The 13802-nt window shown below is 36.9% G+C and overlaps 1 pseudogene; it reads right to left on the bottom strand.

The window, feature by feature from the left end:
- Positions 1-11061: 11061 nt before the first annotated feature.
- On the bottom strand, positions 11062-12759 carry LOC145075667 (pentatricopeptide repeat-containing protein At4g33170 pseudogene; annotated as a pseudogene).
- Positions 12760-13802: the final 1043 nt, after the last annotated feature.

Raw genomic sequence — 13802 nt, 5'->3', positions numbered from 1 at the left:
AGTGCATTTTTAGAAGAGGGGTGAAAAGCAAGAAGGTTTGGAATGACAAGAAGCTTTGGATCTAGTGTTCTTTCAGTGCTAGCTTTCAATTGGAGGTAAAAGGCTATCTACTTGATCATTCCTTTTGTTAGATCTCATTCTAGAGAGTTTTAGGGCTTTATCCCATCCATCTTTTGGTTTGGAGTTGTTGAGCTGGTCATGGAAGTTGAGACTACAGATCTGAGCTATATGAGTACCTATGAGCCCAAATATTCGAGCTTTATCAATCTTTGGGCAAGTCTTCAAGCACAAAGACTTTTACGGAGCTTGTTTTGGCATTTTGAGCCCTATATGTCATGCATGAACGTAAAGGTTGCAACTTTACGTGATGAATCAGCCTTTGGAGGCTAGATCCAAAGTATGAGACCTTATTTCTATCCAAAATCGTCTGAATGAGGAAATGGACTGAATAGACTCGACGAGTCGATTAGGGTTTACCCGATGGTTTGGACGCACGACAGACTCGGTGAGTTGATGAGACAAATCGACGAGTTGAGAGGATTTTACCCGTCTTTGGATTCATAGTGGACTCGATGCGTTGATGAGACAACTGGACGAGTAGGTTGGGTTATCCTGATCTTTTGGACGCTGCATGGACTCGACTAGTTGGTTAGAAACTCGGCGAGTAGATCCGGGTTTTCACGATTTACTGAGTTCTGAGGGACTCGACGAGTTCATGAGTTGTACTTGGCGAGTTGAGTCAACATGGACTGTTGACTTGGGTGTGGACTTCCGGTTACTTTTAAAGTTGGATCAGTTTTGACTATTGACTTCCGTTAACTTTAGGGTTTTAGTCAACTGTGGATTTGGAGGCCATGAAAGGGCGGAGATTTGACCAGCAATTTGAGTATGGGATACATTGCTTTACTCTGCGAGGTGAGTCTTCTCACTATACTTACCTTGAGTGGTAATTTGTATGATCGGAGGGTCTTGTATGCTATTATTGAGTATTGTGATATTATGCATTATGTCCTTGTGATTTATGTGGTATGTTGTTATGTGCTTCTATTGAGTTAAGACCGAAGGTTCCAAACCGAGTTGTGAGACCGGAGGGTCCTCACTGAGATACTAGGACTGGAGGGTCCGACCCAAGCTGTGGGATCAGAGGGTCTTCACTGAGACACATGACTAGAGGGTTCTTATCGATACATAACCATGAGAGGCTAACTATTTGTGTGTGTGGTATTTTGGGGAACTCACTAAGCTTCGTGCTTACCGTGTTGTGTAATATGTGTTTCAGGTACTTCTGTAGATTTCGGGAAGGCGGATGTTCGATTGTACACACCTGTTCGAGATCATGAATGAGGATTCTGGGATATTCTCAGTTATTTCATTGAGTTGTGTTTTGACATATGATAGGTTGTGGTTTTTGAGAAAATGTGATATTGAGCTTTAGGTGATTTAAAAACGAAAAATTTGTTTGCAAATTTACGGTGTTACAGACTTGGTTTTAAAAAATCATTTTCTTTATCACAATGAAAGGTTAATAATGGTATCATTAAGTTGAATCTTAATCTTCACTATGAAACAACTTGAGCAAATCAAAGGTTTCAATAATGACGGATAAAAGTCGTCAGTGAAATTGATTAAGTATCTGTCACCAAATCTATTAATGGATTGAAAAGATTATGATATCGTATGATATCATAATAACTGTTAATACTCTTACGCCCTGCAAAACCTTTCTCTTGTTGAAACCTTTGATTTGTTCAAGTTGTTTCATAGTGAACATTAAGATTCAACTTAATGATACCATTATTAAGTAGTGATTACCAATATGTAACTCCTAGATTATGAGATCATACGATATACATCGGACCTCTCATGCTTAGATTACCTTTATCACACTAGATTATGATCAAGTCATCCTACTTGAAATGACTTGTAGTATTGTAACTAACTAGTGACAAGGTGACCCTATATAAACTAGAACCTACAAAACTACCCCGAACATTATAAGACAATCCTAATGACCAAGTGACGTTGTGCCACTAAGATCATACAAATGATAACAAGTGTTCTTTAAAAGGACGACCATGACTTGCATTTTTAAAAAAGTTTTTATATATGCTTTACAGTTATAGTTTATAAAAAACATGGTCTCATGAATATTGCATGCATCCAACAATTCATGTACCCTTTTGTAAAATTCATATCACTTGTTATAAGGTTCTTTAGGTACCAAATAAAACTTTATTTTATTTGTCATTAACCACGATCAATTATAAATTAAAATTCGGTATTTTAAAGTTTAGTCGTAGATCGGTTTTAAGAAATGGTAATAGTCTTAATAAAATTTCATTTTATACTTAAGACTTGGAGTTTGGAAGAGTTCTAAAATCACAATTTTAAATCTCCTTTTAACAATCAAAATCTTATGACTTTATGAATTTATAGAATAAACTTATTTTATTTTATTAACTCAATTTTATGCATCTTATGATAAAAGTCATATTTTGATAAACAAAAACTTGGGTGATGATACTGATGTTTTAAATATCATTTGGTATGCATAAAACATAATATCAACATGTTGCGTTATGTTTAAAATACTAAAATCATATATTAAGTTCTGATACAATAATAATAATAATAATAATAATAATAATAATAATAATAATAATAATAATCACTAGTTTTATTATTTGTCATTATAGCGCTATAAAACAATTTTAGTCCTTTTAATAAAAAAAAAATTATTTATTATAAAGACATGGAGTTTTTATAATGTTCAAACATCTTTTAAATCATTTCAAATATTTTAAATTTAGGTATTTATAAGTTTTACAATAAAACTATATTCAACAAAAAAATCGATTTTTAACTAGTAACCGGTAAAAATATTTTTATAAATATCCATTTGTAAACATCTTATGTTATCTTTTAAATATTTTTTACTCAAACTCCAAGTGATATTATCTTATATTAAAATGTTGTTTGACATGTAAAACTCATTTTCATATACAAAGCATAACATAAAAATAAACATCACATGCATGCATTTTAATGTATATAAACCAAACCATATCTAGTAATAAATTTTGTGATCCATCACAACAATTATTAAGTCTCTAACACTCGTTCCAGGAAAGAGTCGTTTTATATGTTAAATTCTATTGTAGGTGGCCAAGGCACGGTTGATCCCCACCATGACATGGCAAAATTCATTTGACCGCGGGTTTGAATGACTCGCCACGACGTGGCCATAAGGTGTCACGGTGTGGAAGCTATTTTCGAAGAAACCCTAATCCCTTAGGCTTTGGGCCCTATTTAAAGGACATTATGGCTAGGTTTTCGAGGTCATTCAACCTCCATCACCTCTCAAGTATTGAAACCCTAACCCTAGCCTCCATCACTCTTGAAAATTCATTCTTCATACTTTGTTGGCATTTTTGAAGGGAGTGAAGCCTTTAGTGAAGATTATCATCTTGCAAGCAAAATATTCATCTTCTATTTTCTCTTCTGGACTTGGGTGAGTGTTCAAGACGCAATCTTTTCTTTTCTAGGTTGTTAGATCTTGGATTTTGGTCCTTTTTCTTCATGCTTGGTGGGTTTTGGAAGGTGAGATCTCATAAATCTTGCAACTTTATGAATCTCTAGGCCATTTGGATCATTTGACTCTTTGGATCAAAAGTAGACTTGAGTTTTAACGCCATGCATGGAATCTTTGCCCTTTTTGCCCTTGTTTTTCCCTAAAAATTTAAAGGGCATGCATATCCCTAAAGCTGTGATTTTTATGATCCAGAAGGTGTTGGAAACCCTTCTGAAAACTTTAGAGAAGTAACTCTAAGGATTAAGTGCTTAATGAGTAGTATATGCTTTATGCCTTCATTAAGGACTTAGGGCTTTGGATCTTAGCTTTTTGGCAAGGCTTAAAGGATAAAGCTGGAAACTTTATCCATCTAGGTTATGGTTTAGACCTAGTTTGAGCTTGGGAACTCATGGAATGGACTGGAAATCAGCTTAATGAATTAAGTCATTTTGACTGATCCCCACGATGTGGCGTATGGCTGTCACGGCATGGTGTTTGGTCTGAGCACGCCTGGTTTTTTGTATTGCGACCATAACGTTGCCTTGGATAGCCATGACGTGGCGGTCAGCTGTAGGTTGAATTTGACCATTGCCTTTGAACCAAGTTTGACATAGGGGCATTTTGGGTATTTTGATTACTAGTTTGAGCTTAAGTAATTGTGATTGTATAGGTGGATGGTAGAGTTAACATTTAGAGCAGTGATCTGTGTAGCTATTTCTTTAGACTGTGAGGTGAGTTTTCCTCACTGTACTTGTGGATCGAAGGCACCAATGTCGGCCCACTAGGTTATGTATCTTGGTATATAGGATGATGTTATGATAGTTATATGATAGATTAGTATATTTGTATGATTACATGTATTTGTTGGATATGTGTTTAGGTTTATCTATTGTATATGTCGACATATTATGGAGGGGTCGAGGCGGTCCTGCTTTGTGCTGAAGGCCAGGATACCAGGGGCGGTCCGGATAGGTTATAGGCCCTACGAGGCGGTCTAGTCAGGCCGAAGGCCCGTAGAGCAGTCTAGATAGGTTGTAGGCCCTGTGAGGCGGTCCAGTCGGGTTGAAGGATCATATATGCATGCTATTGTTTGTTATGTTGTGTGATGGTACTTTTGGGGAACTCACTAAGCTTTGGCTTCCGGTTCAGTTAATTGTTTCAGGTACTTCAGAGGATCATGGAAAAGCGAATGTGTGATCGTGAACATCTTCTATTTTTATTGTATTGGATCTTGGAATGCTCTGATTATGATTACACTTTTGAAACAATGGTTTTGTAAACACATTATGGTTAATGGGTTGTTTTTGAAAAAATTTAAATTTCTATGATTTTTGGGATGTAACAAAGTCTTTCCTAAAGGACTTAAGGGACACTTCAAAAAGTCTTCAAGCTCCCACTTGCCCAGTCAACTCTTGCTTGCAAAATGACTTCAAATCTTCATGTTGTGAAAGTTGCAACACATAAACCATTAAGACTATGATTTACTTATTAAACCCAAAACCAAAAGTAGAAGCTTATGGTTAGGATTATGGTCTTAAATGGTTAAGTCATCCACAAGGAGGTCATTTCTTCATCTTGTTACATTTAAAAAGAAACACAACTGGTCTAAGGGGCTGTTTGGTAGGATCTGAATTTTTAAGATCTGAATTTTTAAGAGGTTTGAATTTCTAAGATATCTGAATTTTTAAGATCTGGATTTTTATCATGCTGTTTGGTTGGAACCTCTGAATTGTTGTCTGAATTATAAAAATGATCATTTTACCCTTTTGTATTATTTTTTCTAAAAAAATGCTTTTGTTTAGAATATAACTGGACCAACTTCTTGGATATATATATATATATATATATATATATATATATATATATATATATATATATATATATATATAAACACCATACAAAATCCAAATTAAACAGAAATCAAAATCAAACATAAACATTTGACAAATCTAATCCAATTAGCAATCATAGTTGCTTTGTTTTGGATGACATTGCTTTAACTAAATAGATTTTTTCAAAATACAATACAATGGTCTAATAGAAAGAGGTGAAAGTTTGACTTTATAATAAAGAAATCAATAAAAGTACATTGCTATTTCTTACATATCATGACAAGTATAAACACATTCTTGAAAGAAAAAACCCTTAATAGTTATTCTTGAAAGTAGTTTACAAGTTGTATCAAGGAGAGTGGTAACTCATGAACTGGAAACAGAGCACGCAAAAAGGCATAGAGACATGCCCAATTAATGAACTGGAGATATAATCTCCGATGAACTAGATTTGAAATTACAGCCCATATCAATGATGGTGGTTCCTTTTGTTTTAGCTGGAATCAGAACCTTTGCAGAGGACTTCAGAGTTGGAATTACTGGTATCATATCACTTGTCAGCAATAGCTTTATGCTCAACTACATAACCACAAATAGGGACAAATACATCATGAAATGGATATAACAGATTTCACATCTCATGAATAGAATGAAAAGAAAAAAAGTTAATAGAAATGGATATAACAGATTTCACAGATCACGCTTATAAGGGCCCGTTTGGTTGGATGAAACATAATTTGAATACACCTCACAAACAACTCTCTTAAGGCACACGGGAATTGAAATCTTCAGTGTTCAATTGCCCTCATTTCAAGAAAGTACGAGATTCTATGGTTTTAGATCTCGATGGACAATTCCATCCATGAAGTTTCAAATATACAAACAAATTCAAATCAAAATTTAATTAGATAAAAAGATTACTTAAATTTTTTTGAAAATTAATTTCACATAAACTATCTATTGAACGCAAATATTGATTTTGATTTTTGAAAACTGATTTCACATAAAATCGAGCATAACATCAAATATTGATTTTGATTGAACAAATCAGAAACAGATAACATAACATCAAGATCTGATTTGGATTTTTGATTTTCAAGTTTGGGGGAAAAGAAGAAGAAACAGAAGAAGAGCAACGGATTCGATTTTAAAAGAAGAAGAGAAACAAACCTGTTGCGTCAGCGGAAGAACGAGTTGGAGACAGAAGAACTTGCGGTTGCGACGTTGTTAGGAGCAGCGTCATCAACGTTTTGGGTGGCCGGGCGTCGTTTCAGCGGCGTCGTCGGAAGGTGTAGAGAAACAGACGCGAAGAAGCAGACACGAAGGGAAGAAAAGAATAGGAGGCGGTCGATCTTGTTTAGGGCAAATAAGGAACGCGTCTCTTTTTTTATTTTTCAAACTTTGTTCGATATCTGAAAAAATAAGAGGCATTTATAATTTTAAGATGTAAAAAATCATATGCAAACAAACAATCTGAATCTGAAAATTTAAGACATTGCCTCTTAATTTAAAATTAAAAGGTAAACAAACAGGACCTAAGTAATTTATTACAACAAATCAACAAATGAAAAAAATACATATTTATCTATTACATCTTATAAATATATAAATATCAACCAAACACAACGCAAATGTCTAAATGGCTTGTTTATACACAACATATCAAATATTATAACAAACAACTATTTTTTTTTCTAAAGCTTCTTTTATATAACCAAAATGCATGAAAAATGGTTATATACAAAAAAAAAAAAAAAAAAAAAAAAAAAAAAAAAACACACACACACAATTTTAACCAAGAAGTTGCCAAAGAAGACAAATATGGATATTTCTTAACCAAAAGAAATACATGCTTGTTTTCCAAAAACCAAATATTATCAAACCTAAAATATCATTCTAACATATAAAAGATGGTTTTGATACCACTGATGGGTTTTGATATAAAATATAAGTTTGTTTTTCATAAAACCCGCAACGAAAGTCTTATAAAAATAACAAGTTTACTTTTAGTTTATAACAAAACCAAACCATCAAGGATCCATTTATAGAGGTTAGAATGAAATAAAAACAACCAACAGTTTTTAGAATGACAACCTTTGAAGCCTTTGAACCCATTTGGTTTTTGGGTGTTGATGAAGATAGCAAAAATTCAAGAGTAGAATTTCCCTATGTGTATCCACCATAAAAAGTAAGGCACTTGGTATGCTAGTTCCTTCTTGTATAAAGTACTTCTTAAGTCTTTAAGTGCTTAACTCAAATAAGCACTAAAGGAGAAGCACTTTAAGCCACCAAAGACTTGAATAATCTTCAAAAGAAAACAAGAGAAGATGCATCATGAATCTTACGGTTTTGGTGACAGAGAAGAGGGAATAAGATTGTGATTCTAAGACTAATACAACTAGATCAAAATTCATGCAAGGCACTCCTTTAAATTCTTCATGTAAAGTAAAGTCTAACCATTAAAATACTCTAAAGTAATGACTAGTAGAATAAGCATGGGAGACAAGGTATAGAGGTTGACAAGCAACCTCCACACCTCTAACAAAGTTGCGGCCATACCTTGATAAAGAAGAAGGATTTTTTTAATTTTATAAACTTTATCTTTAGGTAAAAGACAAAAAAGATTCAACTAGTCCAAAAGGTTGTGCATGAATTATTAATTCATACAATATGAAATAATAATTAGTTATACTCTCTTATAATTATTATTTTCACAAAACAATAATTATTCCCAAAAGGTTGTGGCATATAGATTCAACACTAAATACTCAATTGAATGATTTCCAAATGTGTTGTTTTTCTTGTTGATGACCGGCTGATGTGCCTGGAGAATTGAAAGAACCTCAAAGAGAAGATTTAAATGCACATCCTATGTGCTACTATACACTAGAATTTTGTTTAAAAATACCACAACTCCGTTTCTGAAATAATGTCGGAAGATGCTATTCATCGGTGCTTGGAATGTTGTGGGGGCATTGGTGAGCCCGAACGGCATTACGAGGAATTCGTAATGACCGTTGTAGGTGCGAAACGTTGTTTTCTCAACGTCCTTTTCACAAACTCACAAGAATTCCGATTTGAGGTCATTCTTGGAGAAGAAATAACTATTGTGGAGTTCGTCAATGAGCTCTTCAACAACGGGAATGGGGTACTTATCAAGTATTGTGGCTCGGTTCAAGGCATGATAATCGATGCATAGCCTCTAAGAAGCGACTTTTTTTCTTTATGAGGATCATAAGCTCGAGAAGGCACTTTTTTCTAGGTCTAATAATTCCCTGATCTAGCGTCTCTTAGACTTGTCTTTGGATCTCATCTTTATGTAGATGGGGGTGTCGTATGGATGCACAAAAACATGTCCAAGCCCTTCAAGTAAATTGATGGAGTGTTCGATTGATCGGGATGGTGAGATGCCTTTTGGAGCTAAAAACAAAGCATAAAATCTCTAAATGAGTTCATCAAGTTGGTTTGGTGAGCCATAGATAATGTCGATGATGCATCGGCTATAAAGAGGTGGTCGGAGTGGGCCTTAATATTAGTAAGAACGGAGGATAGTCCCACATGAGTGGGAGAGATCCCCTGGAGAGAACCGTTATTCCAAAATTGTATCCGGAAGGAGGCCCATTTGTATAGCACATCGCCCAACGTTCCTAGCTAAGCAATTCCAAGGATCATGTCTAAGGAGCTAAGTTCATTTACCAAGGCGTCGACACTAGAAGAAAAAGAACCAAGCTTGATTGGAACCACCTTACATTGTTTGGACATCCAAACCCTCCTAACGTCCTCCATTTTTATGCTAATCTGACGAATAGGTTGGATGATTAGCCCTAGAGAAATAGCCAATCGTTTAGAGAGGAAATTGTGTGAAGCCCCACTGTCTACTAGAACTAAGACTGGTATGTCATTTATTACTTATGCAAACTTGATTGTGGACAAGGTAGGGTTGGAATCGTTGGAGATCCACCTAGAGAGAGAGAGAGAGAGGCTCTCCTTCAATAGATGATTCCTTTCCACCTCATTGACGACATCAACGTGAAATACGTGCCCATCATCGTCGAGTGCCTCACCATCAGCAAGGAGGAGTACTCGTAGCCCTCCATCTGCACACATGTGATGGGGGAGAGTATTTGATCCCACACTTGAAACACAATGCCTTCCTGCACCTGTCATCCTACTTTTGCAAAGTCAAATGGTGTGTATTTGGGGTTCGAATAGAAGCAAAAGGTTTATATAAGGGTCGGGTAAGGGTCGGATTGGTGATTCCGTAAATAGAAGTGGGTTTTGAGTTGGGTGGAGTGGTATATTTTAAGTTGGAAAGTCGGTCAATAGTCTTGGTAATGGATGAGCCCAATTGAGTAGGACCCGAGCGTTGACGGAAAGACACCATTGTCGCTTCGATGTTTCTACCATATTCCATAGCTTGATCGCATGACGAAGGACTCAAGGTGTGAACTCAATTACGAATTTCGTTCTTCAGCCTCCTAATGAACCAACCGATCGATTGTTCCTCTAATTGATCGGGAATTAAGATAGATATGGCTTCAAAAGCTTCAATATACTCTTCCACATCTTCCTCTTGGAACAACAAACCAAGTGCTTCATGCGCGTTACGATACTTCGTAGCACTGAAAGGATCATGAGCTTCAATCAGAACTACTCCCACGTGGTATCGGGGTATCGAATCATAAGGTTGGTATACCAATGAAATGTAGACCCATCCGTGCACATTTGGGAAAGATTCAACTGCTGATCGAAAGGAGTCTTGTGAATGTGGAAGTATAGTTCAGTCTTCCTACCTAGCCACGAGCATCTATCCCTTCAAAGGTAGGAAGTTTGACCTTGGGAAGTGAGAATAATGATTCATCATTTTTTTGGGGGTGGGGTTGCCATGGGGTGATGATAAGGGGATTTTCTGTCGTGTCGGAGGTGGAGTCTAAGGTTGGATTTCGGATGACGGACACGTCGGTCTGCTTGTAGGGTGTTGAAGATGTGGTTTTTATGTTGGCTATCATCCTCTCCATCGTCTTCTCCATGGACATGGGTACGTCGGTCAGTAGATTCTACATAGTCTGAGCCTGCTAACTCCTTCATCTGGGTGTTGACCTTCATGGGAGTTGATTGTGGTTTGCAACCGGGTTTCGGTGGGTTGTACCATGGTGGAAGGAAGGGTAGACGAGTTTGATTTCCCAACAAATGGAACCAAATTGATAAGAAACAAGCCAAGGAAAACAGAAAGAGAAACAATGGAACATCAGAAATATCAGCTTGAGAGCCAAATGCTTAATTGTATTCAATGATAGAAAGGATAATCAGTCTAGGGTTCTTCCTGCCCAAGCTTTAAAAGCCGAAATTCATACCAGACAAAATAAAACAAGACAAAAACTGAAAAGATACTATTGCGCTCTTTTCAAATAAACTACCCTCTTTTCTCTCTCTTTAGTCATAGTGGAGACACCATGAAGCTGTCATTCTTTTTGCCTCCTCTTGTACACCTTCCAGGTTGTGGGCTCATTGGATTCTCCATTCTTGGGCTGGGCCAGGGATGTTCCCTCACTCTTTTCCTTATCAATATATTTATAAAGACCCATAAATCCATACGAACAATATCATAAGCATTCTTGAAAGATATTTAATTCTTTGAAAAAAAAAACTATGCACAAATCACCAATGATCTCCACAGTTACAACCACCATCAAAAAACCTATGATATCTATTAACATCCCTCACTATAATCTCCCTCTCCACCACTCTACTAATATACTTAAACGCCTCATGACAATCCCTACAAATCCTTAGATTCTTAACAATCCTCAACGCCTTGCCACGTGGCGCCACATCAGCAACCAGTCCAAACGCCAACGCCAATTTCTCACTATGATTCCAAAGTGCTTCAATCTTCTCCTCTTTCCCTACTTCATGCAACATGTCATCCCAAACAGGCACATACCCTAACTTCACTATCTTCTCCATTAACTCCCATAACTTTCTGTAAATTTCGTTTGTCTTTTCATGTCTACGATCTCCTGCTAAAAAGACATGAACTTGTCCACAAACTTCTATCCAACTCAACCCACCTTCCTTTTTCACCCTTCTCTCTCTCATCAATTTTCTCACAGTTTTCACTTCCTCCAACTTTCCAACACTAGAAAAAGCATTTGCAGCAATCACATAAGCAGAATCGTCTTGTGGGTCGAGTTCTTGTAGCCTTTGACTCATTTCTTTGACCATTTCTATATCACCATGATGTGCACTAGTGGACAACAATGCCCTCCACATTGCAGCATCGGGTTTATGATTTGGCATTGTTAAAGCAATCTTTTTAGCTTCCGGTAACCTCCCAGATCTACCCATTGCACCTACCAAACATGTGTAATGTTCAATCCATGGTTCCAGTTTGTATTCTGATTCCATCTTTCTGAACCATCGTTCTGTTTCATCAACCAAACCCGCATTGCAAAATGCTGTCATGATAGAGAGAAAAGTGTATTGATCGGGTACAAGACCTTGATGATGCTCCATTGATGAAAAGAGTTCCATGACTGAATCTTTGTCCCCTTGTTGTGCGTAGCTTGACATCATTGCATTCCACCCTATGAGATTCAAGATTGAAACAAGTTCATTGAACACCAAACGTGCATCGTTTACCATTCCACATTTCCCGTATCCATCTACCAAAGCAGTTCCGACAATCACATTTGAATCAAGGCCGGTGACGACAGAATGGGCATGAATCATCTTAGATTGTTCTAAGGCAGCTAGTTCTGCTGACGCACGCAATGCAGCAGAGACGCTGTAGTCGGTGGAGTCAAACCCAGAAGCTCTCATTTCAGCGAAATAAGATAAAGCATCGATGGGTTTTGAGTTCTGGGCGAGCCCGACGATTACAGAGGAAAAACAAACCGCGTCTCTGTGAGGAATTTCGTCGAACACTTTTTGGGCGTTATTGGGAAGATGGGTTTTCGAGTAAAAATGGATAAGGGCTGAGGCGGTAAAGGGTTCGATTGCAAGTGAGAGTTTGATAGAGAGAGCATGAAGCTGGAGTCCAAAGGAAAGAGCATGGAGAGAAGCGCAGGTTTTGAGAACAATTGCTAATGTGCGCTGGTTGGGGAGGGTGGGGTGACGGAGCATGGAGACGAAGTGGCTGAGAGCGGCGGGAGTGTTGGAGTGGCCGGAGATGAAGGTTGTCCATGAGACGACATTGGGGGATTTGATTTGTTGGAAAAGACGAACGGCGTTGGGGAGGAGGTGAGAGTTGATGTAGAGAGTTATCAGATTGTTGAGCTGGAAACGGAACTCAGAGGTGCCGGCGTTGTAGGTTTTGATGACTCGAGCGTGTATCCTGCGTGGGTCTGATTCCATTTTTTGTCTGCTCCAGAGAACGGAACAAATTCTGGAATGGTTTTGGTTTTCTGAATCATTGAAGACTGGAAGTGAAGTAATACCCTACCTAATGTATAAATTTCAAAAATATACCGGGTTTTTTTTTCCTGGTTAAATTAACTTGAAATTTTTTTTTCAAAAAACGATTTTGTATTGTTTTATGGGAAAATGACTGTTGAGGTAACTATTTGTTGCCTTTGTTTTTATTTGGTCTTTTTTTTTACTCAATACACTATCGAACTTGTTTTCATATTCATCATAGTCTTTTTGACCGACTTTTGACCTGTGATAGCCGGTCAAAGGATTATGATGAACACAAACAACAAGTTCTATGAGATATTGAGTACAAAAAAAAAAGAGACCAAATGAGAAAAAACTCACAGTTGGTTACCCTCCTGAGTCATTTTCCCCGAAAAGTTAAATGAAATTAAAGTTACAAAATTATCAAAGACTACAACCTTCTTTGGCCATAATGTATATGAATAGCGTTTCGGAGGGGTAATGTAACACCCATAAAATTCGAGCCAAATTAAAACATGTTAATTCATTCAAAACCATTAAGTCCATACATTCGTTTTCAAAATAGTTTAAACATCAGAGTATTTCCCCAGAACCACATCACATAAATCGTAAAACATGAGGAGCGGTACGATCACGCCTTCGCCTTGCCACGATCTCCTGAAGTGTTGGGCTGAAGTTTTGTTGAAGATTGCGTTATTTGGGCTCGGCTGTTTATTCATTTAGTTTGTATTCCGGTTTGGGCCTGTCCAACCGAAAGCCCATTTTGTTTATTATATAAGTATATGCTTGCATGCATATTAGAAGAATGATTTTAGAACGATAGATTAGAGCATAACGATAGTATTTCCAGATTTCTTTAATCGTTCTTGTAACCTACCAATCCTCTACAGTTGATGTTCTTAATCGAGCTCTTCTGAGGATTTTGTTTAATCATTCGACACGTTTGATTCACTCTTGTCTCGTTCTTATTTTCGTGTTCTTACAGTTTTATATTTACTTAC

The sequence above is a fragment of the Lactuca serriola genome, chromosome 9, assembly GCF_051521515.1.
Source record: "Lactuca serriola cultivar US96UC23 chromosome 9, Lser_US96UC23_V15, whole genome shotgun sequence".
Taxonomy (NCBI): Eukaryota; Viridiplantae; Streptophyta; class Magnoliopsida; order Asterales; family Asteraceae; genus Lactuca; species Lactuca serriola.
Note: the sequence above shows the minus strand (reverse complement) of the source record. Positions and strands in the feature narration are given on the sequence as shown.